At 51.0% G+C, this 22,597-nt stretch overlaps 5 non-coding genes across 5 annotated transcripts; all 5 read left to right on the forward strand.

Moving 5' to 3' along the window:
• The first annotated feature begins 14,318 nt into the window (after positions 1 to 14,318).
• On the forward strand, positions 14,319 to 14,401 carry TRNAL-UAA (transfer RNA leucine (anticodon UAA)). The gene has a single exon. It is a non-coding gene; the product is annotated as a tRNA-Leu (tRNA).
• Positions 14,402 to 15,309: 908 nt separating this feature from the next.
• TRNAL-UAA (transfer RNA leucine (anticodon UAA)) lies at positions 15,310 to 15,392 on the forward strand. Its single transcript has one exon. It is a non-coding gene; the product is annotated as a tRNA-Leu (tRNA).
• Positions 15,393 to 16,300: 908 nt separating this feature from the next.
• TRNAL-UAA (transfer RNA leucine (anticodon UAA)) lies at positions 16,301 to 16,383 on the forward strand. The gene has a single exon. It is a non-coding gene; the product is annotated as a tRNA-Leu (tRNA).
• A 908-nt stretch (positions 16,384 to 17,291) lies between these two features.
• On the forward strand, positions 17,292 to 17,374 carry TRNAL-UAA (transfer RNA leucine (anticodon UAA)). Its single transcript has one exon. It is a non-coding gene; the product is annotated as a tRNA-Leu (tRNA).
• Positions 17,375 to 18,282: 908 nt separating this feature from the next.
• TRNAL-UAA (transfer RNA leucine (anticodon UAA)) lies at positions 18,283 to 18,365 on the forward strand. The gene has a single exon. It is a non-coding gene; the product is annotated as a tRNA-Leu (tRNA).
• The last annotated feature ends 4,232 nt before the right edge of the window (positions 18,366 to 22,597 follow it).

A 22,597-nucleotide genomic window follows, 5' to 3' on the forward strand; every position in this document is an offset into this window, starting at 1 on the left:
GACAGACAGAATTGTTACGGAGTGCCAGAGAATTGTTACTCAGGGCCACAGAAACTTTACTTAGGGCCACAGAATTTTTACTCAGGGACAGACAGAATTGTTACTGAGTGCCAGAGAATTGTTACTCAGGGACAGACAGAATTGTTACTGAGTGCCAGAGAATTGTTACTTAGGGCCCCAGAAACTTTACTTAGGGCCACAGAATTGTTACTCGCACAGACACAGAATTGTTACTCGCACAGACACAGAACTGTTACTGAGGGCCACAGAAACTTTACTTAGGGCCACAGAATTGTTACTCGCACAGACACAGAATTGTTACTCGCACAGACACAGAACTGTTACTGAGGGCCACGGAACTGTTACTTAGGGCCACAGAATTGTTACTCGCACAGACACAGAATTGTTACTCAGGGCCACAGAACTGTTACTTAGGGACAAAGAAATGCTAGTTAGGGCCACAGAATTCATACTCAGGGACAGACAGAATTGTTACGGAGTGCCAGAGAATTGTTACTCAGGGCCACAGAAACTTTACTTAGGGCCACAGAATTTTTACTCAGGGACAGACAGAATTGTTACTGAGTGCCAGAGAATTGTTACTCAGGGACAGACAGAATTGTTACGGAGTGCCAGAGAATTGTTACTCAGGGACAGACAGAATTGTTACTGAGTGCCAGAGAATTGTTACTTAGGGCCACAGAAACTTTAATTAGGGCCACAGAATTTTTACTCAGGGACAGACAGAATTGTTACTGAGTGCCAGAGAATTGTTACTCAGGGACAGACAGAATTGTTACGGAGTGCCAGAGAATTGTTACTCAGGGCCACAGAAACTTTACTTAGGGCCACAGAATTTTTACTCAGGGACAGACAGAATTGTTACTGAGTGCCAGAGAATTGTTACTCAGGGACAGACAGAATTGTTACGGAGTGCCAGAGAATTGTTACTCACGGCCACAGAAACTTTACTTAGGGCCACAGAATTTTTACTCAGGGACAGACAGAATTGTTACTGAGTGCCAGATAATTGTTACTTAGGGCCACAGAAACGTTATTAGGGCCACAGAATTGTTACTCAGGGACAGACAGAATTGTTACTGAGTGCCAGAGAATTGTTACTTAGGGCCACAGAAACTTTAGTTAGGGCCACAGAATTGTTACTCAGGGACAGACACAGAATTGTTACTGAGGGCCACAGAACTGTTACTTAGGGCCACAGAATTGTTACTCGCACAGACACAGAATTGTTACTGAGGACCACAGAACTGTTACTTAGGGCCACAGAATTGTTACTCGCACAGACACAGAATTGTTACACAGGGACACAGAACTGTTACTGAGGGCCACAGAACCGTTACTTAGGGCCACAGAATTGTTACTCGCACAGACACAGAATTGTTACTCGCACAGACACAGAATTGTTACTGAGGGCCACAGAACTGTTACTTGGGGCCACAGAAACGTTAATCAGGGACACAGAATTGTTACTGAGGGCCACAGAACTGTTACTTAGGGCCACAGAATTGTTACTCGCACAGACACAGAATTGTTACACAGGGACACAGAACTGTTACTGAGGGCCACAGAACCGTTACTTAGGGCCACAGAATTGTTACTCGCACAGACAGAATTGTTACTCGCACAGACACAGAATTGTTACTCGCACAGACACAGAATTGTTACTCAGGGACACAGAACTGTTACTGAGGGCCACAGAACTGTTACTTAGGGCCACAGAATTGTTACTCGCACAGACACAGAATTCTTACTCGCACAGACACAGAATTGTTACTCAGGGAAACAGAACTGTTACTGAGGGACACAGAACTGTTACTTAGGGCCACAGAATTGTTTCTCGCACAGACACAGAATTGTTACTCGCACAGACACAGAATTGTTACTGAGGGCCACAGAACTGTTACTTGGGGCCACAGAAACGTTAATCAGGGACACAGAATTGTTACTGAGGGCCACAGAACTGTTACTTAGGGCCACAGAATTGTTACTCGCACAGACACAGAATTGTTACTCAGGGACACAGAATTGTTACTGAGGGCCACAGAACTGTTACTTAGGGCCACAGAATTGTTACTCGCACAGACACAGAATTGTTACTCAGGGACACATAATCGTTTAATTAAAGAGTATGTCAGACAACATGCAGAGGAGTGGCAGAGGAGGCAATGTTTTAGGAGCGAGCAGACGTGGCAGCAGAGGAAGGGGTCGAGGCAGCACTATTCGCAGCCAGAGGCCAGTGCTCCCGGTGTCATCCAGCGGTCGTGTCTCCACCGACAACCCTGCCGTCATCGATTGGTTGGCTCAGTCGTCTTCCTCTTCCCAGGTCACCTCTGACACCTACAGCCAACGGTCGGTGGGTACGTCAGACACAACCGTTAGTTGGCATGGCCCGGGACCAAGCCCACTGAAATCACGTGTCCTCTACCTGCCCCTGTCCTTTGGTGTTCCCTCACCAAGCGAAGTATCGCATGCTGTGGGCTCAGCCCCACTGTACAGTGAGGAAGAGCTAACAGAGGGCGGTCAGGAACGGGGGGAGACATCCGACTTTTCAGCAGCTAGGCGAAGAAGTAGTGGCGAGGAGAGTGGCCCGGTAGCCGGTCTAGAGACAGGTCTGTCTCCTGACCCAGACGCAGCCGAGGGGGATAGTAGTGAGGCGGAGACCCTACTTGATGATGAGGAGGTTGATCGCACTTGGCAGCCTCGTCGTCATCAGGCAATTTCTTCCGCATCATCAGGAGAAGAGGGTGGCAGCTTGGCAGTGAGCGAAACAGTTGGTGGGTTGCCCAGGAGACAGCAGCAGGGTCGCAGCAGTGTCAGTGGAAGCAGTGTCAGTGGAGCCAAACGGCCACGGAGTAGAGCACCAGCTCCACTGCAGCCTACCACCACGGCCAGTAGTGGTGCCGGTGTGCACGGAGGAAGCAGCAGTCAGCCAGTGAGGAGTATCGGGGGCAAAGTTTCCTACTCGGCGGTGTGGCAATTTTTCGTCAAGCCGCCCGAGGAAGTAAACGTAGCCGTATGTCGACTATGTGGCCAGAAAGTCAAGCGTGGCCAGGGGGCCCATGTTGGGACTATTTGGGCCATGTTGGGACAATGGGAGACCTCCCATTGCTGCTGTCTCCATCGCCACACTCTGCCATGTGCCACTTTCAGGTCTCCTCACACACTGCTGGTGTGTTGAATTTTTTGACATAGGGTGCTGGCAGATTACGGGCCTCCCATAGCTGCTGCCAGGCCCCTAATCTGCCATAGGCCCCTATATACCGCCTCCTCATGCTGCTGCCAGGTCCAGAGTCTCTCATGGGTCCCTGTACGGCCTCCCATTGCTGCTGTCTCCATCGCCACACTCTGCCATGTGCCACTTTCAGGTCTCCTCACACTGCTGGTGTGTAGAATTTTTTGACATAGGGTGCTGGCAGATTACGGGCCTCCTATAGCTGCTGCCAGGCCCCTAATCTGCCATAGGCCCCTATATACCGCCTCCTCATGCTGCTGCCAGGTCCAGAGTCTCTCATGGTTCCCTGTACGGCCTCCCATTGCTGCTGTCTCCATCGCCACACTCTGCCATGTGCCACTTTCAGGTCTCCTCACACACTGCTGGTGTGTTGAATTTTTTGACATAGGGTGCTGGCAGATTACGGGCCTCCCATAGCTGCTGCCAGGCCCCTAATCTGCCATGGGCCCCTATATACCGCCTCCTCATGCTGCTGCCAGGTCCACAGTGTCTCATGCCATGTGCCACTTTCAGGTCTCCTCACACTGCTGGTGTGTTGAATTTTTTGACATAGGGTGCTGGCAGATTATGGGCCTCCTATAGCTGCTGCCAGGCCCCTAATCTGCCATAGGCCCCTATATACCGCCTCCTCATGCTGCTGCCAGGTCCAGAGTCTCTCATGGGTCCCTGTACGGCCTCCCATTGCTGCTGTCTCCATCGCCACACTCTGCCATGTGCCACTTTCAGGTCTCCTCACACACTGCTGGTGTGTTGAATTTTTTGACATAGGGTGCTGGCAGATTACGGGCCTCCCATAGCTGCTGCCAGGCCCCTAATCTGCCATGGGCCCCTATATACCGCCTCCTCATGCTGCTGCCAGGTCCACAGTGTCTCATGCCATGTGCCACTTTCAGGTCTCCTCACACTGCTGGTGTGTTGAATTTTTTGACATAGGGTGCTGGCAGATTATGGGCCTCCTATAGCTGCTGCCAGGCCCCTAATCTGCCATAGGCCCCTATATACCGCCTCCTCATGCTGCTGCCAGGTCCAGAGTCTCTCATGGTTCCCTGTACGGCCTCCCATTGCTGCTGTCTCCATCGCCACACTCTGCCATGTGCCACTTTCAGGTCTCCTCACACACTGCTGGTGTGTAGAATTTTTTGACATAGGGTGCTGGCAGATTACGGGCCTCCCATAGCTGCTGCCAGGCCCCTAATCTGCCATAGGCCCCTATATACCGCCTCCTCATGCTGCTGCCAGGTCCAGAGTCTCTCATGGGTCCCTGTACGGCCTCCCATTGCTGCTGTCTCCATCGCCACACTCTGCCATGTGCCACTTTCAGGTCTCCTCACACACTGCTGGTGTGTAGAATTTTTTGACATAGGGTGCTGGCAGATTACGGGCCTCCCATAGCTGCTGCCAGGCCCCTAATCTGCCATAGGCCCCTATATACCGCCTCCTCATGCTGCTGCCAGGTCCAGAGTCTCTCATGGGTCCCTGTACGGCCTCCCATTGCTGCTGTCTCCATCGCCACACTCTGCCATGTGCCACTTTCAGGTCTCCTCACACACTGCTGGTGTGTAGAATTTTTTGACATAGGGTGCTGGCAGATTACGGGCCTCCCATAGCTGCTGCCAGGCCCCTAATCTGCCATAGGCCCCTATATACCGCCTCCTCATGCTGCTGCCAGGTCCAGAGTCTCTCATGGGTCCCTGTACGGCCTCCCATTGCTGCTGTCTCCATCGCCACACTCTGCCATGTGCCACTTTCAGGTCTCCTCACACACTGCTGGTGTGTTCAGTTTTTTGACATAGGGTGCTGGCAGATTACGGGCCTCCCATAGCTGCTGCCAGGCCCCTAATCTGCCATAGGCCCCTATATACCGCCTCCTCATGCTGCTGCCAGGTCCAGAGTCTCTCATGGGTCCCTGTACGGCCTCCCATTGCTGCTGTCTCCATCGCCACACTCTGCCATGTGCCACTTTCAGGTCTCCTCACACACTGCTGGTGTGTAGAATTTTTTGACATAGGGTGCTGGCAGATTACGGGCCTCCTATAGCTGCTGCCAGGCCCCTAATCTGCCATAGGCCCCTATATACCGCCTCCTCATGCTGCTGCCAGGTCCAGAGTCTGTCATGGGTCCCTGTACGGCCTCCCATTGCTGCTGTCTCCATCGCCACACTCTGCCATGTGCCACTTTCAGGTCTCCTCACACACTGCTGGTGTGTTCAGTTTTTTGACATAGGGTGCTGGCAGATTACGGGCCTCCCATAGCTGCTGCCAGGCCCCTAATCTGCCATAGGCCCCTATATACCGCCTCCTCATGCTGCTGCCAGGTCCAGAGTCTCTCATGGGTCCCTGTACGGCCTCCCATTGCTGCTGTCTCCATCGCCACACTCTGCCATGTGCCACTTTCAGGTCTCCTCACACACTGCTGGTGTGTAGAATTTTTTGACATAGGGTGCTGGCAGATTACGGGCCTCCCATAGCTGCTGCCAGGCCCCTAATCTGCCATAGGCCCCTATATACCGCCTCCTCATGCTGCTGCCAGGTCCAGAGTCTCTCATGGGTCCCTGTACGGCCTCCCATTGCTGCTGTCTCCATCGCCACACTCTGCCATGTGCCACTTTCAGGTCTCCTCACACACTGCTGGTGTGTAGAATTTTTTGACATAGGGTGCTGGCAGATTACGGGCCTCCTATAGCTGCTGCCAGGCCCCTAATCTGCCATAGGCCCCTATATACCGCCTCCTCATGCTGCTGCCAGGTCCAGAGTCTCTCATGGGTCCCTGTACGGCCTCCCATTGCTGCTGTCTCCATCGCCACACTCTGCCATGTGCCACTTTCAGGTCTCCTCACACACTGCTGGTGTGTTCAGTTTTTTGACATAGGGTGCTGGCAGATTACGGGCCTCCCATAGCTGCTGCCAGGCCCCTAATCTGCCATAGGCCCCTATATACCGCCTCCTCATGCTGCTGCCAGGTCCAGAGTCTGTCATGGGTCCCTGTACGGCCTCCCATTGCTGCTGTCTCCATCGCCACACTCTGCCATGTGCCACTTTCAGGTCTCCTCACACACTGCTGGTGTGTAGAATTTTTTGACATAGGGTGCTGGCAGATTACGGGCCTCCCATAGCTGCTGCCAGGCCCCTAATCTGCCATAGGCCCCTATATACCGCCTCCTCATGCTGCTGCCAGGTCCAGAGTCTCTCATGGGTCCCTGTACGGCCTCCCATTGCTGCTGTCTCCATCGCCACACTCTGCCATGTGCCACTTTCAGGTCTCCTCACACACTGCTGGTGTGTAGAATTTTTTGACATAGGGTGCTGGCAGATTACGGGCCTCCCATAGCTGCTGCCAGGCCCCTAATCTGCCATAGGCCCCTATATACCGCCTCCTCATGCTGCTGCCAGGTCCAGAGTCTCTCATGGGTCCCTGTACGGCCTCCCATTGCTGCTGTCTCCATCGCCACACTCTGCCATGTGCCACTTTCAGGTCTCCTCACACACTGCTGGTGTGTTCAGTTTTTTGACATAGGGTGCTGGCAGATTACGGGCCTCCCATAGCTGCTGCCAGGCCCCTAATCTGCCATAGGCCCCTATATACCGCCTCCTCATGCTGCTGCCAGGTCCAGAGTCTCTCATGGGTCCCTGTACGGCCTCCCATTGCTGCTGTCTCCATCGCCACACTCTGCCATGTGCCACTTTCAGGTCTCCTCACACACTGCTGGTGTGTAGAATTTTTTGACATAGGGTGCTGGCAGATTACGGGCCTCCTATAGCTGCTGCCAGGCCCCTAATCTGCCATAGGCCCCTATATACCGCCTCCTCATGCTGCTGCCAGGTCCAGAGTCTGTCATGGGTCCCTGTACGGCCTCCCATTGCTGCTGTCTCCATCGCCACACTCTGCCATGTGCCACTTTCAGGTCTCCTCACACACTGCTGGTGTGTTCAGTTTTTTGACATAGGGTGCTGGCAGATTACGGGCCTCCCATAGCTGCTGCCAGGCCCCTAATCTGCCATAGGCCCCTATATACCGCCTCCTCATGCTGCTGCCAGGTCCAGAGTCTCTCATGGGTCCCTGTACGGCCTCCCATTGCTGCTGTCTCCATCGCCACACTCTGCCATGTGCCACTTTCAGGTCTCCTCACACACTGCTGGTGTGTAGAATTTTTTGACATAGGGTGCTGGCAGATTACGGGCCTCCCATAGCTGCTGCCAGGCCCCTAATCTGCCATAGGCCCCTATATACCGCCTCCTCATGCTGCTGCCAGGTCCAGAGTCTGTCATGGGTCCCTGTACGGCCTCCCATTGCTGCTGTCTCCATCGCCACACTCTGCCATGTGCCACTTTCAGGTCTCCTCACACACTGCTGGTGTGTAGAATTTTTTGACATAGGGTGCTGGCAGATTACGGGCCTCCCATAGCTGCTGCCAGGCCCCTAATCTGCCATAGGCCCCTATATACCGCCTCCTCATGCTGCTGCCAGGTCCAGAGTCTCTCATGGGTCCCTGTACGGCCTCCCATTGCTGCTGTCTCCATCGCCACACTCTGCCATGTGCCACTTTCAGGTCTCCTCACACACTGCTGGTGTGTAGAATTTTTTGACATAGGGTGCTGGCAGATTACGGGCCTCCCATAGCTGCTGCCAGGCCCCTAATCTGCCATAGGCCCCTATATACCGCCTCCTCATGCTGCTGCCAGGTCCAGAGTCTCTCATGGGTCCCTGTACGGCCTCCCATTGCTGCTGTCTCCATCGCCACACTCTGCCATGTGCCACTTTCAGGTCTCCTCACACACTGCTGGTGTGTAGAATTTTTTGACATAGGGTGCTGGCAGATTACGGGCCTCCTATAGCTGCTGCCAGGCCCCTAATCTGCCATAGGCCCCTATATACCGCCTCCTCATGCTGCTGCCAGGTCCAGAGTCTCTCATGGGTCCCTGTACGGCCTCCCATTGCTGCTGTCTCCATCGCCACACTCTGCCATGTGCCACTTTCAGGTCTCCTCACACACTGCTGGTGTGTTCAGTTTTTTGACATAGGGTGCTGGCAGATTACGGGCCTCCCATAGCTGCTGCCAGGCCCCTAATCTGCCATAGGCCCCTATATACCGCCTCCTCATGCTGCTGCCAGGTCCAGAGTCTGTCATGGGTCCCTGTACGGCCTCCCATTGCTGCTGTCTCCATCGCCACACTCTGCCATGTGCCACTTTCAGGTCTCCTCACACACTGCTGGTGTGTTCAGTTTTTTGACATAGGGTGCTGGCAGATTACGGGCCTCCCATAGCTGCTGCCAGGCCCCTAATCTGCCATAGGCCCCTATATACCGCCTCCTCATGCTGCTGCCAGGTCCAGAGTCTCTCATGGGTCCCTGTACGGCCTCCCATTGCTGCTGTCTCCATCGCCACACTCTGCCATGTGCCACTTTCAGGTCTCCTCACACACTGCTGGTGTGTTCAGTTTTTTGACATAGGGTGCTGGCAGATTACGGGCCTCCCATAGCTGCTGCCAGGCCCCTAATCTGCCATAGGCCCCTATATACCGCCTCCTCATGCTGCTGCCAGGTCCAGAGTCTCTCATGGTTCCCTGTACGGCCTCCCATTGCTGCTGTCTCCATCGCCACACTCTGCCATGTGCCACTTTCAGGTCTCCTCACACACTGCTGGTGTGTAGAATTTTTTGACATAGGGTGCTGGCAGATTACGGGCCTCCCATAGCTGCTGCCAGGCCCCTAATCTGCCATAGGCCCCTATATACCGCCTCCTCATGCTGCTGCCAGGTCCAGAGTCTCTCATGGTCCCTGTACGGCCTCCCATTGCTGCTGTCTCCATCGCCACACTCTGCCATGTGCCACTTTCAGGTCTCCTCACACACTGCTGGTGTGTAGAATTTTTTGACATAGGTTGCTGGCAGATTACGGGCCTCCTATAGCTGCTGCCAGGCCCCTAATCTGCCATAGGCCCCTATATACCGCCTCCTCATGCTGCTGCCAGGTCCAGAGTCTGTCATGGGTCCCTGTACGGCCTCCCATTGCTGCTGTCTCCATCGCCACACTCTGCCATGTGCCACTTTCAGGTCTCCTCACACACTGCTGGTGTGTTCAGTTTTTTGACATAGGGTGCTGGCAGATTACGGGCCTCCCATAGCTGCTGCCAGGCCCCTAATCTGCCATAGGCCCCTATATACCGCCTCCTCATGCTGCTGCCAGGTCCAGAGTCTGTCATGGGTCCCTGTACGGCCTCCCATTGCTGCTGTCTCCATCGCCACACTCTGCCATGTGCCACTTTCAGGTCTCCTCACACACTGCTGGTGTGTTCAGTTTTTTGACATAGGGTGCTGGCAGATTACGGGCCTCCCATAGCTGCTGCCAGGCCCCTAATCTGCCATAGGCCCCTATATACCGCCTCCTCATGCTGCTGCCAGGTCCAGAGTCTGTCATGGGTCCCTGTACGGCCTCCCATTGCTGCTGTCTCCATCGCCACACTCTGCCATGTGCCACTTTCAGGTCTCCTCACACACTGCTGGTGTGTTCAGTTTTTTGACATAGGGTGCTGGCAGATTACGGGCCTCCCATAGCTGCTGCCAGGCCCCTAATCTGCCATAGGCCCCTATATACCGCCTCCTCATGCTGCTGCCAGGTCCAGAGTCTCTCATGGTTCCCTGTACGGCCTCCCATTGCTGCTGTCTCCATCGCCACACTCTGCCATGTGCCACTTTCAGGTCTCCTCACACACTGCTGGTGTGTAGAATTTTTTGACATAGGGTGCTGGCAGATTACGGGCCTCCCATAGCTGCTGCCAGGCCCCTAATCTGCCATAGGCCCCTATATACCGCCTCCTCATGCTGCTGCCAGGTCCAGAGTCTCTCATGGGTCCCTGTACGGCCTCCCATTGCTGCTGTCTCCATCGCCACACTCTGCCATGTGCCACTTTCAGGTCTCCTCACACACTGCTGGTGTGTAGAATTTTTTGACATAGGGTGCTGGCAGATTACGGGCCTCCTATAGCTGCTGCCAGGCCCCTAATCTGCCATAGGCCCCTATATACCGCCTCCTCATGCTGCTGCCAGGTCCAGAGTCTGTCATGGGTCCCTGTACGGCCTCCCATTGCTGCTGTCTCCATCGCCACACTCTGCCATGTGCCACTTTCAGGTCTCCTCACACACTGCTGGTGTGTTCAGTTTTTTGACATAGGGTGCTGGCAGATTATGGGCCTCCCATAGCTGCTGCCAGGCCCCTAATCTGCCATAGGCCCCTATATACCGCCTCCTCATGCTGCTGCCAGGTCCAGAGTCTGTCATGGGTCCCTGTACGGCCTCCCATTGCTGCTGTCTCCATCGCCACACTCTGCCATGTGCCACTTTCAGGTCTCCTCACACACTGCTGGTGTGTTCAGTTTTTTGACATAGGGTGCTGGCAGATTACGGGCCTCCCATAGCTGCTGCCAGGCCCCTAATCTGCCATAGGCCCCTATATACCGCCTCCTCATGCTGCTGCCAGGTCCAGAGTCTCTCATGGGTCCCTGTACGGCCTCCCATTGCTGCTGTCTCCATCGCCACACTCTGCCATGTGCCACTTTCAGGTCTCCTCACACTGCTGGTGTGTAGAATTTTTTGACATAGGGTGCTGGCAGATTACGGGCCTCCTATAGCTGCTGCCAGGCCCCTAATCTGCCATAGGCCCCTATATACCGCCTCCTCATGCTGCTGCCAGGTCCAGAGTCTCTCATGGGTCCCTGTACGGCCTCCCATTGCTGCTGTCTCCATCGCCACACTCTGCCATGTGCCACTTTCAGGTCTCCTCACACTGCTGGTGTGTAGAATTTTTTGACATAGGGTGCTGGCAGATTACGGGCCTCCCATTGCTGCTGCCAGGCCCCTAATCTGCCATGGGCCCCTATACCGCCTCCTCATGCTGCTGCCAAGTCCAGAGTGTGTCATGGGTCCCTGTACGGCCTCCCATTGCTGCTGTCTCCATAGCCACACTCTGCCATGTGCCACTTTCAGGTCTCCTCACACTGCTGGTGTGTTGAATTTTTTGACATAGGGTGCTGGCAGATTACGGGCCTCCCATTGCTGCTGCCAGGCACGTAATCTGCCATGGGCCCCCGTACCGACTCCTCATGCTGTGACGTTGCAACAAGGTGGAATTCAACCCTACATATGTTAGACCGCCTTTACGAACAGCGAAAGGCCATCACCGATTTCCTGATGTTAAAAGCGGATAAAGGTACTCCCTGTGTAACTTAGATGTCAGCCATTGGCAGCTCATGCGTGACACCTGCGCTTGCTCAGGCCCTTTGAGGAGGCCACGCTATTCGTGAGTCGGCAGGACTATGGGATGAACGACGTCATTCCTCTGTTGCACGTCCTGGAACAAATGCTGTTAACAATGGCTGGTCAGGGTGCGGTAGACGTGGCGCACAGATCTCAACGCCACATGACCCCTGTGGGGGCAGGACAGGAAGAAGAGGAGGAGGTAGAGGAGGACATTGGTGCTCAGGAATTATTGAGTGAAATGGGTGGTTTTTCCACTCAGCGGACAGGAGTGGAGGAGCAGGAGCATCTGGTGGAGGAGGAAGAGGAGGAGACAGAGGACCCAGACGCACCGTGGCAGTATGCTGTGGAGATGGAGGCAGGGAGTCCCTCGCATTCCTTGGCACAAATGGCCCATAGCATGCTCGGTTGCTTGCGTAGCGACAGCCGAATAATAACCATCAGACAGAGGGATGACTTTTGGCTGTCCACCTTGTTGGACCCTCGCTACCGGTCCAAAATGGTGGCCTTTTTCACACCTGCTGAGAGGGAGGCCAAAATAACGTACTATAAAAACCACCTATGTAGTCAGCTGGTCTCTGCCTGTCTGCGCCAACGTCCATCCTCAGACACTGTGGGCCCTGTGCGCTCGCGTTCCGCTGCCATGGCAGCAGGGGAGGGGTGGGGTGGTAGGAGCAGTGGCAGCTCCACCAGCAGCGGCTGCCTCAGTCTGCAGTCGATGATGAGTAGCTTTCTTCACCAGCGCAGTGAGGAAACTACTAACCAGCCGCAGCAGCAGCAGCAGCATCAGGTGGACCTGGAGCAGGACCTCAAACAACAGGCTTAGGCCTACTTGGACAGCACCCTGCCAACCGAGGTAGACAATCCCCTTGACTACTGGGCAACGAAACTTGACCTTTGGACCCAACTAGCTGAATTTGCCCTTGAAAGGCTGTCATGCCCGGCCAGTAGCGTGGCATCGGAGCGCGTGTTTAGTGCGGCAGGAGGTATTGCAACTCCGCGGAGGACACGACTGTCCACCCAAAGTGTGGAGAGACTGACGTTTGTGAAAATGAATCAGGCGTGGATTAGTCTGGATTTCAAACCACCAGTTCCTGACACAACTGACTAAATCCGCCATGAATCATGCCCCAAACATGTGCCACTTTCAGGTCTCCTCACACTGCTGGTGTGTTCCATTTTTTGTCATAGGGTGCTGGCAGATTACGGGCCTCCCATAGCTGCTGCCAGGCCCCTAATCTGCCATGGGCCCCTATACCGCCTCCTCATGCTGCTGCCAAGTCTAGAGTCTCTCATGGGTCCCTGTACGGCCTCCCATTGCTGCTGTCTCCATCGCCACACTCTGCCATGTGCCACTTTCAGGTCTCCTCACACTGCTGGTGTATTCCATTTTTTGTCATAGGGTGCTGGCAGATTACGGGCCTCCTATAGCTGCTGCCAGGCCCCTAATCTGCCATGGGCCCCTATACTGCCTCCTCATGCTGCTGCCAGGTCCAGAGTCTCTCATGGGTCCCTGTACGGCCTCCCATTGCTGCTGTCTCCATCGCCACACTCTGCCATGTGCCACTTTCAGGTCTCCTCACACTGCTGGTGGGTTCCATTTTTTGTCATAGGGTGCTGGCAGATTACGGGCCTCCCATAGCTGCTGCCAGGCCCCTAATCTGCCATGGGCCCCCGTACCGACTCCTCATGCTGCTGCCAGGCCCGTAATCTGTCATGGGCCCCTGTTGTCGCTTGTTGGCATATTCCGCTCGTTCAGATGCTCCTTCTCCTGCTACTCCTCTTCACGGATTCCGTCAGCAGTCTTTCTTGGAATCCGTTTCCAAGAGACAACAGTTTGCGAGCACGCACCAGACGGTGCAGAAACTGAACGTCCTCCTGTCCAAGTTGCTGCTGCCAGGCTCGTAATCTGTCATGCGCCCCTGTACCGCCTCCTCATGCTGCTGCCAGGTCCAGAGTGTGTCATGGGCCCCCGTACCGACTAAAAATGCTGCTGCCAGGCCCGTAATCTGTCATGGGCCCCTGTACCGCCTCCCCATGCTGCTGCCAGGTCCAGATTGTGTCATGGGTCCCTGTACGGCCTCCCATTGCTGCTGCCAGGCCTGTAATCTGCCATGGGCCCCGTACCGACTCCTCATGCTGCTGCCAGGCCCGTAATCTGCCATGGGCCCCTGTACCGCCTCCTCATGCTGCTGCCAGGTCCAGAGTGTGTCATGGGTCCCTGTACGGCCTCCCATTGCTGCTGTCTCTATCGCCACACTCTGCCATGTGCCACTTTCAGGTCTCCTCACACTGCTGGTGGTTTCCATTTTTGTCATAGGGTGCTGTATGGCCTCCCATTGCTGCTGCCTCCACCGCCACACTGTGGCTCCACACTCTGGTTTTGGCCCCGTGACTGGCCAAATGAGTGAAGTGTGCGGTGATTCTAAGATCGACGGCACTCATCTGCATGTCATACTGCCTGACAGTATTATTTCTCTTCCCCAGCAGACTCCAAGGGCATTTAAATTAAAGGTACAGTGTTCAGCACTAATATTAAGTCTCTCTGAAGCCTAGAAACACCCTTTTTTAAGTTAAATTCACAGCGAATATATTCGACTCGAATCGAAATTTTTCCACGAATTCGCCGAATCAGTCGAATCGAATTTTTGAATACTTCGCTCATCTCTAGTCATCTCATATGGTAATAAGAAACATCCTTCAGAGCAAATTCCTGTTGTGAATGGCAGAGTCAAAAATGAATGGTAAAAGGCCACCTGCAGTGGTTTACATCAAAGTGAAAAAAAGCACTCTCTCACAGTGAACAAACAACAGTCACCAGGATGGCCGAGTGGTTAAGGTGTTGGACTTAAGCTCCAATGGATGAATATCCACGTGGGTTCGAACCCCACTCCTGGTAACCATTTATAGCAGTTGTGACATTTGAAAGCTCTGAAAAAGGTTTTAAAACACACAACATAAGATGAAAATATAGGCTGCTTTCAGCAACTAACAAATGCCTCTTATTAAATCAAGAAGTCATTTCATCTACTTGAAGTAATATCACCACGTGATCCTTTCGTACAAGCGTGAGAGCAGAAGGTCAAAAAGCTGTGCCAAAGTCGATTTCTTGGCACTGTTGGCTTGACAATGAAATGCCGTTCTGCCAACTTTGAAAAAGTTCACCGTTGGAAACCTAATCAGGTGCTTTGCCAAGAAATCACTTCTAAGAGTTTACTACATTTCCTGACACACTGAAAATGAAAGAAGGATTGTTTATTGGGGAATAAGGAAACAATACCAATAAATAGAGGCAAAAAAAAGAAAAAAAAATGTATACAATAACACAAGTTAAAAACGCAAAAAAATAATAATCACCTATAATGAGTACAAAAACCTGGTTCAAGGGTACAAATTGTAGACCTGTCGGACAACAACCTAAGGGTATGCCCTAAAAATGGAAGTTACATACAGGGACTATAAAAAGACTACAAAAGCACTTGTCAGAACAAGTCCCTGTGATTACTGGTAGAATCATCATTCCAAAGGCTAACAGTCAACCTTCTATACTCTCCTCCAACATGAAAATCAGAACTCTTTTCTCAGATGTCCTGTGCTGCATAGCGAGAGAAATGGCAGAGTGGTTAACTCATGATTGCGAACCAAAGGCTATTGGAGCTTTGTCATCTCATATGGTAATAAGAAACATCCTTCAGAGCAAATCCCTGTTGTGAATGGCAGAGTCAAAAATGAATGGTAACAGGCCACCTGCACTGGTTTTCGACAAAGTGAAAAAAAGCACTCTCTCACAGTGTCCAAACAACAGTCACCAGGATGGCCGAGTGGTTAAGGCGTTGGACTTAAGATCCAATGGATGAATATCCACGTGGGTTCGAACCCCACTCCTGGTAAACATTTATAGCAGTTGTGGCAATTGAAAGCTCTGAAAAAGGTTTTAAAACACACAACATAAGATGAAAATATAGGCTGCTTTCAGCAACTAACAAATGCCTCTTGTTAAATCAAGAAGTCATTTCATCTACTTGAAGTAATATCACCACGTGATCCTTTCGTACAAGCGTGAGAGCAGAAGGTCAAAAAGCTGTGCCAAAGTCGATTTCTTGGCACTGTTGGCTTGACAATGAAATGCCGTTCTGCCAACTTTGAAAAAGTTCACCGTTGGAAACCTAATCAGGTGCTTTGCCAAGAAATCACTTCTAAGAGTTTACTACATTTCCTGACACACTGAAAATGAAAGAAGGATTGTTTATTGGGGAATAAGGAAACAATACCAATAAATAGAGGCAAAAAAAAGAAAAAAAAATGTATACAATAACACAAGTTAAAAACGCAAAAAAATAATAATCACCTATAATGAGTACAAAATCCTGGTTCAAGGGTACAAATTGTAGACCTGTCGGACAACAACCTAAGGGTATGCCCTAAAAATGGAAGTTACATACAGGGACTATAAAAAGACTACAAAAGCACTTGTCAGAACAAGTCCCTGTGCTTACTGGTAGAATCATCATTCCAAAGGCTAACAGTCAACCTTCTATACTCTCCTCCAACATGAAAATCAGAACTCTTTTCTCAGATGTCCTGTGCTGCATAGCGAGAGAAATGGCAGAGTGGTTAACTCATGATTGCGAACCAAAGGCTATTGGAGCTTTGTCATCTCATATGGTAATAAGAAACATCCTTCAGAGCAAATCCCTGTTGTGAATGGCAGAGTCAAAAATGAATGGTAACAGGCCACCTGCACTGGTTTTCGACAAAGTGAAAAAAAGCACTCTCTCACAGTATCCAAACAACAGTCACCAGGATGGCCGAGTGGTTAAGGCGTTGGACTTAAGATCCAATGGATGAATATCCATGTGGGTTCGAACCCCACTCCTGGTAAACATTTATAGCAGTTGTGGCAATTGAAAGCTCTGAAAAAGGTTTTAAAACACACAACATAAGATGAAAATATAGGCTGCTTTCAGCAACTAACAAATGCCTCTTGTTAAATCAAGAAGTCATTTCATCTACTTGAAGTAATATCACCACGTGATCCTTTCGTACAAGCGTGAGAGCAGAAGGTCAAAAAGCTGTGCCAAAGTCGATTTCTTGGCACTGTTGGCTTGACAATGAAATGCCGTTCTGCCAACTTTGAAAAAGTTCACCGTTGGAAACCTAATCAGGTGCTTTGCCAAGAAATCACTTCTAAGAGTTTACTACATTTCCTGACACACTGAAAATGAAAGAAGGATTGTTTATTGGGGAATAAGGAAACAATACCAATAAATAGAGGCAAAAAAAAGAAAAAAAAATGTATACAATAACACAAGTTAAAAACGCAAAAAAATAATAATCACCTATAATGAGTACAAAAACCTGGTTCAAGGGTACAAATTGTAGACCTGTCGGACAACAACCTAAGGGTATGCCCTAAAAATGGAAGTTACATACAGGGACTATAAAAAGACTACAAAAGCACTTGTCAGAACAAGTCCCTGTGCTTACTGGTAGAATCATCATTCCAAAGGCTAACAGTCAACCTTCTATACTCTCCTCCAACATGAAAATCAGAACTCTTTTCTCAGATGTCCTGTGCTGCATAGCGAGAGAAATGGCAGAGTGGTTAACTCATGATTGCGAACCAAAGGCTATTGGAGCTTTGTCATCTCATATGGTAATAAGAAACATCCTTCAGAGCAAATCCCTGTTGTGAATGGCAGAGTCAAAAATGAATGGTAACAGGCCACCTGCACTGGTTTTCGACAAAGTGAACAAAAGCACTCTCTCACAGTGTCCAAACAACAGTCACCAGGATGGCCGAGTGGTTAAGGCGTTGGACTTAAGATCCAATGGATGAATATCCACGTGGGTTCGAACCCCACTCCTGGTAAACATTTATAGCAGTTGTGGCAATTGAAAGCTCTGAAAAAGGTTTTAAAACACACAACATAAGATGAAAATATAGGCTGCTTTCAGCAACTAACAAATGCCTCTTGTTAAATCAAGAAGTCATTTCATCTACTTGAAGTAATATCACCACGTGATCCTTTCGTACAAGCGTGAGAGCAGAAGGTCAAAAAGCTGTGCCAAAGTCGATTTCTTGGCACTGTTGGCTTGACAATGAAATGCCGTTCTGCCAACTTTGAAAAAGTTCACCGTTGGAAACCTAATCAGGTGCTTTGCCAAGAAATCACTTCTAAGAGTTTACTACATTTCCTGACACACTGAAAATGAAAGAAGGATTGTTTATTGGGGAATAAGGAAACAATACCAATAAATAGAGGCAAAAAAAAGAAAAAAAAATGTATACAATAACACAAGTTAAAAACGCAAAAAAATAATAATCACCTATAATGAGTACAAAAACCTGGTTCAAGGGTACAAATTGTAGACCTGTCGGACAACAACCTAAGGGTATGCCCTAAAAATGGAAGTTACATACAGGGACTATAAAAAGACTACAAAAGCACTTGTCAGAACAAGTCCCTGTGCTTACTGGTAGAATCATCATTCCAAAGGCTAACAGTCAACCTTCTATACTCTCCTCCAACATGAAAATCAGAACTCTTTTCTCAGATGTCCTGTGCTGCATAGCGAGAGAAATGGCAGAGTGGTTAACTCATGATTGCGAACCAAAGGCTATTGGAGCTTTGTCATCTCATATGGTAATAAGAAACATCCTTCAGAGCAAATCCCTGTTGTGAATGGCAGAGTCAAAAATGAATGGTAACAGGCCACCTGCACTGGTTTTCGACAAAGTGAAAAAAAGCACTCTCTCACAGTGTCCAAACAACAGTCACCAGGATGGCCGATTGGTTAAGGCGTTGGACTTAAGATCCAATGGATGAATATCCACGTGGGTTCGAACCCCACTCCTGGTAAACATTTATAGCAGTTGTGGCAATTGAAAGCTCTGAAAAAGGTTTTAAAACACACAACATAAGATGAAAATATAGGCTGCTTTCAGCAACTAACAAATGCCTCTTGTTAAATCAAGAAGTCATTTCATCTACTTGAAGTAGTATCACCACGTGATCCTTTCGTACAAGCGTGAGAGCAGAAGGTCAAAAAGCTGTGCCAAAGTCGATTTCTTGGCACTGTTGGCTTGACAATGAAATGCCGTTCTGCCAACTTTGAAAAAGTTCACCGTTGGAAACCTAATCAGGTGCTTTGCCAAGAAATCAGTTCTAAGAGTTTACTACATTTCCTGACACACTGAAAATGAAAGAAGGATTGTTTATTGGGGAATAAGGCAACAATACCAATAAATAGAGGCAAAAAAAAAGAAAAAAAAACATGTATACAATAACACAAGTTAAAAATGCAAAAAAATAATAATCACCTATAATGAGTACAAAAACTGGGTTCAAGGGTACAAATTGTAGACCTGTCGGACAACAACCTAAGGGTATGCCCTAAAAATGGAAGCTACATACAGGGACTATAAAAAGACTACAAAAGCACTTGTCAGAACAAGTCCCTGTGCTTACTGGTAGAATCATCATTCCAAAGGCTAACAGTCAACCTTCTATACTCTCCTCCAACATGAAAATCAGCACTCTTTTCTCAGATGTCCTGTGCTGCATAGCGAGAGAAATGGCAGAGTGGTTAACTCATGATTGCGAACCAAAAGATATTGGAGCTTTGTCATCTCATATGGTAATAAGAAACATCCTTCAGAGCAAATTCCTGTTGTGAATGGCAGAGTCAAAAATGAATGGTAAAAGGCCACCTGCAGTGGTTTACATCAAAGTGAAAAAAGCACTCTCTTTCAGGGGACAGATAACAATCACCAGCATGGCCGAGTGGTTAAGGCGTTGGACTTAAGATCCAATGGATGAATATTAGAGATGAGCGAAGAAATGAAAAATTCGATTCGACTGATTCGGCGAATTCGTGGACAATATTCGATTCGAGTCGAATTTAACTTAAAAAAGGGTGTTTCTAGGCTTCAGAGAGACTTAATATTAGTGCAGAACACTGTACCTTTAATTTAAATGCCCTTGGAGTCTGCTGGGGAAGAGAAATAATACTGTCTGTCAGTATGACATGCAGATGAGTGCCGTCGATCTTAGAATCACTGCACACTTCACTCCTTTGGCCAGTCACGGGGCCAAAACCAGTGTTTGGAGCCACAGTGTGGCGGTGGAGGCAGCAGCAATGGGAGGCCATACAGCAACCTATGACAAAATGGAAACCAGCAGGAGCGTGAGGAGACCTGAAAGTGGCACATGGCAGAGTGGGAGCAATGGGAGGTGGTACAGGGACCCAGGTCACACTGTGGGCCCAGCAGCAGCGTGACCAGGCGGTACGGGGGCCCATGGCCGATATGGGGCTTGGTGGCACCTATGGAAGGCCTGTAATCTGCCAGCAACCTATGACAAAATGGACAACCGCAGGAGTGTGAGGAGATTTCAAAGTGGCACATGGCAGAGTGGAAGCAATGGGAGGCCGTACAGGGACCCAGGTCACACTGTGGGCTCAGCAGCAGCGTGACCAGGAGGTACGGGGGCCCATGGTCGATATGGGGCCTGGCGGCACCTATGGAAGGCCGCTAATCTGCCAGCAACCTATGACAAAATGGACAACCGCAGGAGTGTGAGGAGATTTCAAAGAGGTACATGGCAGAGTGGAAGCAATGGGAGGCCGTACAGGGACCCAGGTCACACTGTGGGACCAGCATCAGCGTGAACAGGCGGTACGGGGGCCCATGGCCGATTTGACCTCATTCATCCCATAGTCCTGCCGACTCACGAATAGCGTGGCCTCCTCAAAGGGCCTGAGCAAGCGCAGGTGTCACACATGAGCTGACAATGGCTGACATCTAAGTTACACAGGGAGTACCTTTATCCGCTTTTAACATCAGGAAATCTGTGATGGCCTTTAGCTGTTCGTAAAGGCGGTCTAACATATGTAGGGTTGAATTACACCTTGTTGCAACGTCACAGCATGAGGAGTCGGTACGGGGGCCCATGGCAGATTACATGTCTGGCAGCAGCAATGGGAGGCCCGTAATCTGCCAGCACCCTATGTCAAAAAATTAAACACACCAGCAGTGTGAAGAGACCTGAAAGTGGCACATGGCAGCAGAGTGTGGCGATGGAGACAGCAGCAATGGGAGGCCGTACAGGGACCCATGAGAGACTCTGGACTTGGCAGCAGCATGAGGAGGCGGTATATAGGGGCCCATGGCAGATTAGGGGCCTGGCAGCAGCTATGTGAGGCCCGTAATCTGCCTGCACCCTATGTCAAAAAATTTAACACACCAGCAGTGTGAAGAGACCTGAAAGTGGCACATGGCAGCAGAGTGTGGCGATGGAGACAGCAGCAATGGGAGGCCGTACAGGGACCCATGAGAGACTCTAGACTTGGCAGCAGCATGAGGAGGCGGTATATAGGGGCCCATGGCAGATTAGGGGCCTGGCAGCAGCTATGTGAGGCCCGTAATCTGCCTGCACCCTATGTCAAAAAATTTAACACACCAGCAGTGTGAAGAGACCTGAAAGTGGCACATGGCAGCAGAGTGTGGCGATGGAGACAGCAGCAATGGGAGGCCGTACAGGGACCCATGAGAGACTCTGGACTTGGCAGCAGCATGAGGAGGCGGTATATAGGGGCCCATGGCAGATTAGGGGCCTGGCAGCAGCTATGTGAGGCCCGTAATCTGCCTGCACCCTATGTCAAAAAATTAAACACACCAGCAGTGTGAAGAGACCTGAAAGTGGCACATGGCAGCAGAGTGTGGCGATGGAGACAGCAGCAATGGGAGGCCGTACAGGGACCCATGAGAGACTCTAGACTTGGCAGCAGCATGAGGAGGCGGTATATAGGGGCCCATGGCAGATTAGGGGCCTGGCAGCAGCTATGTGAGGCCCGTAATCTGCCTGCACCCTATGTCAAAAAATTAAACACACCAGCAGTGTGAAGAGACCTGAAAGTGGCACATGGCAGCAGAGTGTGGCGATGGAGACAGCAGCAATGGGAGGCCGTACAGGGACCCATGAGAGACTCTGGACTTGGCAGCAGCATGAGGAGGCGGTATATAGGGGCCCATGGCAGATTAGGGGCCTGGCAGCAGCTATGTGAGGCCCGTAATCTGCCTGCACCCTATGTCAAAAAATTAAACACACCAGCAGTGTGAAGAGACCTGAAAGTGGCACATGGCAGCAGAGTGTGGCGATGGAGACAGCAGCAATGGGAGGCCGTACAGGGACCCATGAGAGACTCTAGACTTGGCAGCAGCATGAGGAGGCGGTATATAGGGGCCCATGGCAGATTAGGGGCCTGGCAGCAGCTATGTGAGGCCCGTAATCTGCCTGCACCCTATGTCAAAAAATTAAACACACCAGCAGTGTGAAGAGACCTGAAAGTGGCACATGGCAGCAGAGTGTGGCGATGGAGACAGCAGCAATGGGAGGCCGTACAGGGACCCATGAGAGACTCTGGACTTGGCAGCAGCATGAGGAGGCGGTATATAGGGGCCCATGGCAGATTAGGGGCCTGGCAGCAGCTATGTGAGGCCCGTAATCTGCCTGCACCCTATGTCAAAAAATTAAACACACCAGCAGTGTGAAGAGACCTGAAAGTGGCACATGGCAGCAGAGTGTGGCGATGGAGACAGCAGCAATGGGAGGCCGTACAGGGACCCATGAGAGACTCTGGACTTGGCAGCAGCATGAGGAGGCGGTATATAGGGGCCCATGGCAGATTAGGGGCCTGGCAGCAGCTATGTGAGGCCCGTAATCTGCCTGCACCCTATGTCAAAAAATTAAACACACCAGCAGTGTGAAGAGACCTGAAAGTGGCACATGGCAGCAGAGTGTGGCGATGGAGACAGCAGCAATGGGAGGCCGTACAGGGACCCATGAGAGACTCTGGACTTGGCAGCCGCATGAGGAGGCGGTATATAGGGGCCCATGGCAGATTAGGGGCCTGGCAGCAGCTATGTGAGGCCCGTAATCTGCCTGCACCCTATGTCAAAAAATTAAACACACCAGCAGTGTGAAGAGACCTGAAAGTGGCACATGGCAGCAGAGTGTGGCGATGGAGACAGCAGCAATGGGAGGCCGTACAGGGACCCATGAGAGACTCTAGACTTGGCAGCAGCATGAGG

Source organism: Staurois parvus, unplaced genomic scaffold (assembly GCF_062004578.1).
Source record: "Staurois parvus isolate SC_StPar_1 unplaced genomic scaffold, SC_StPar_1.0 ptg000390l, whole genome shotgun sequence".
NCBI lineage: Eukaryota > Metazoa > Chordata > Amphibia > Anura > Ranidae > Staurois > Staurois parvus.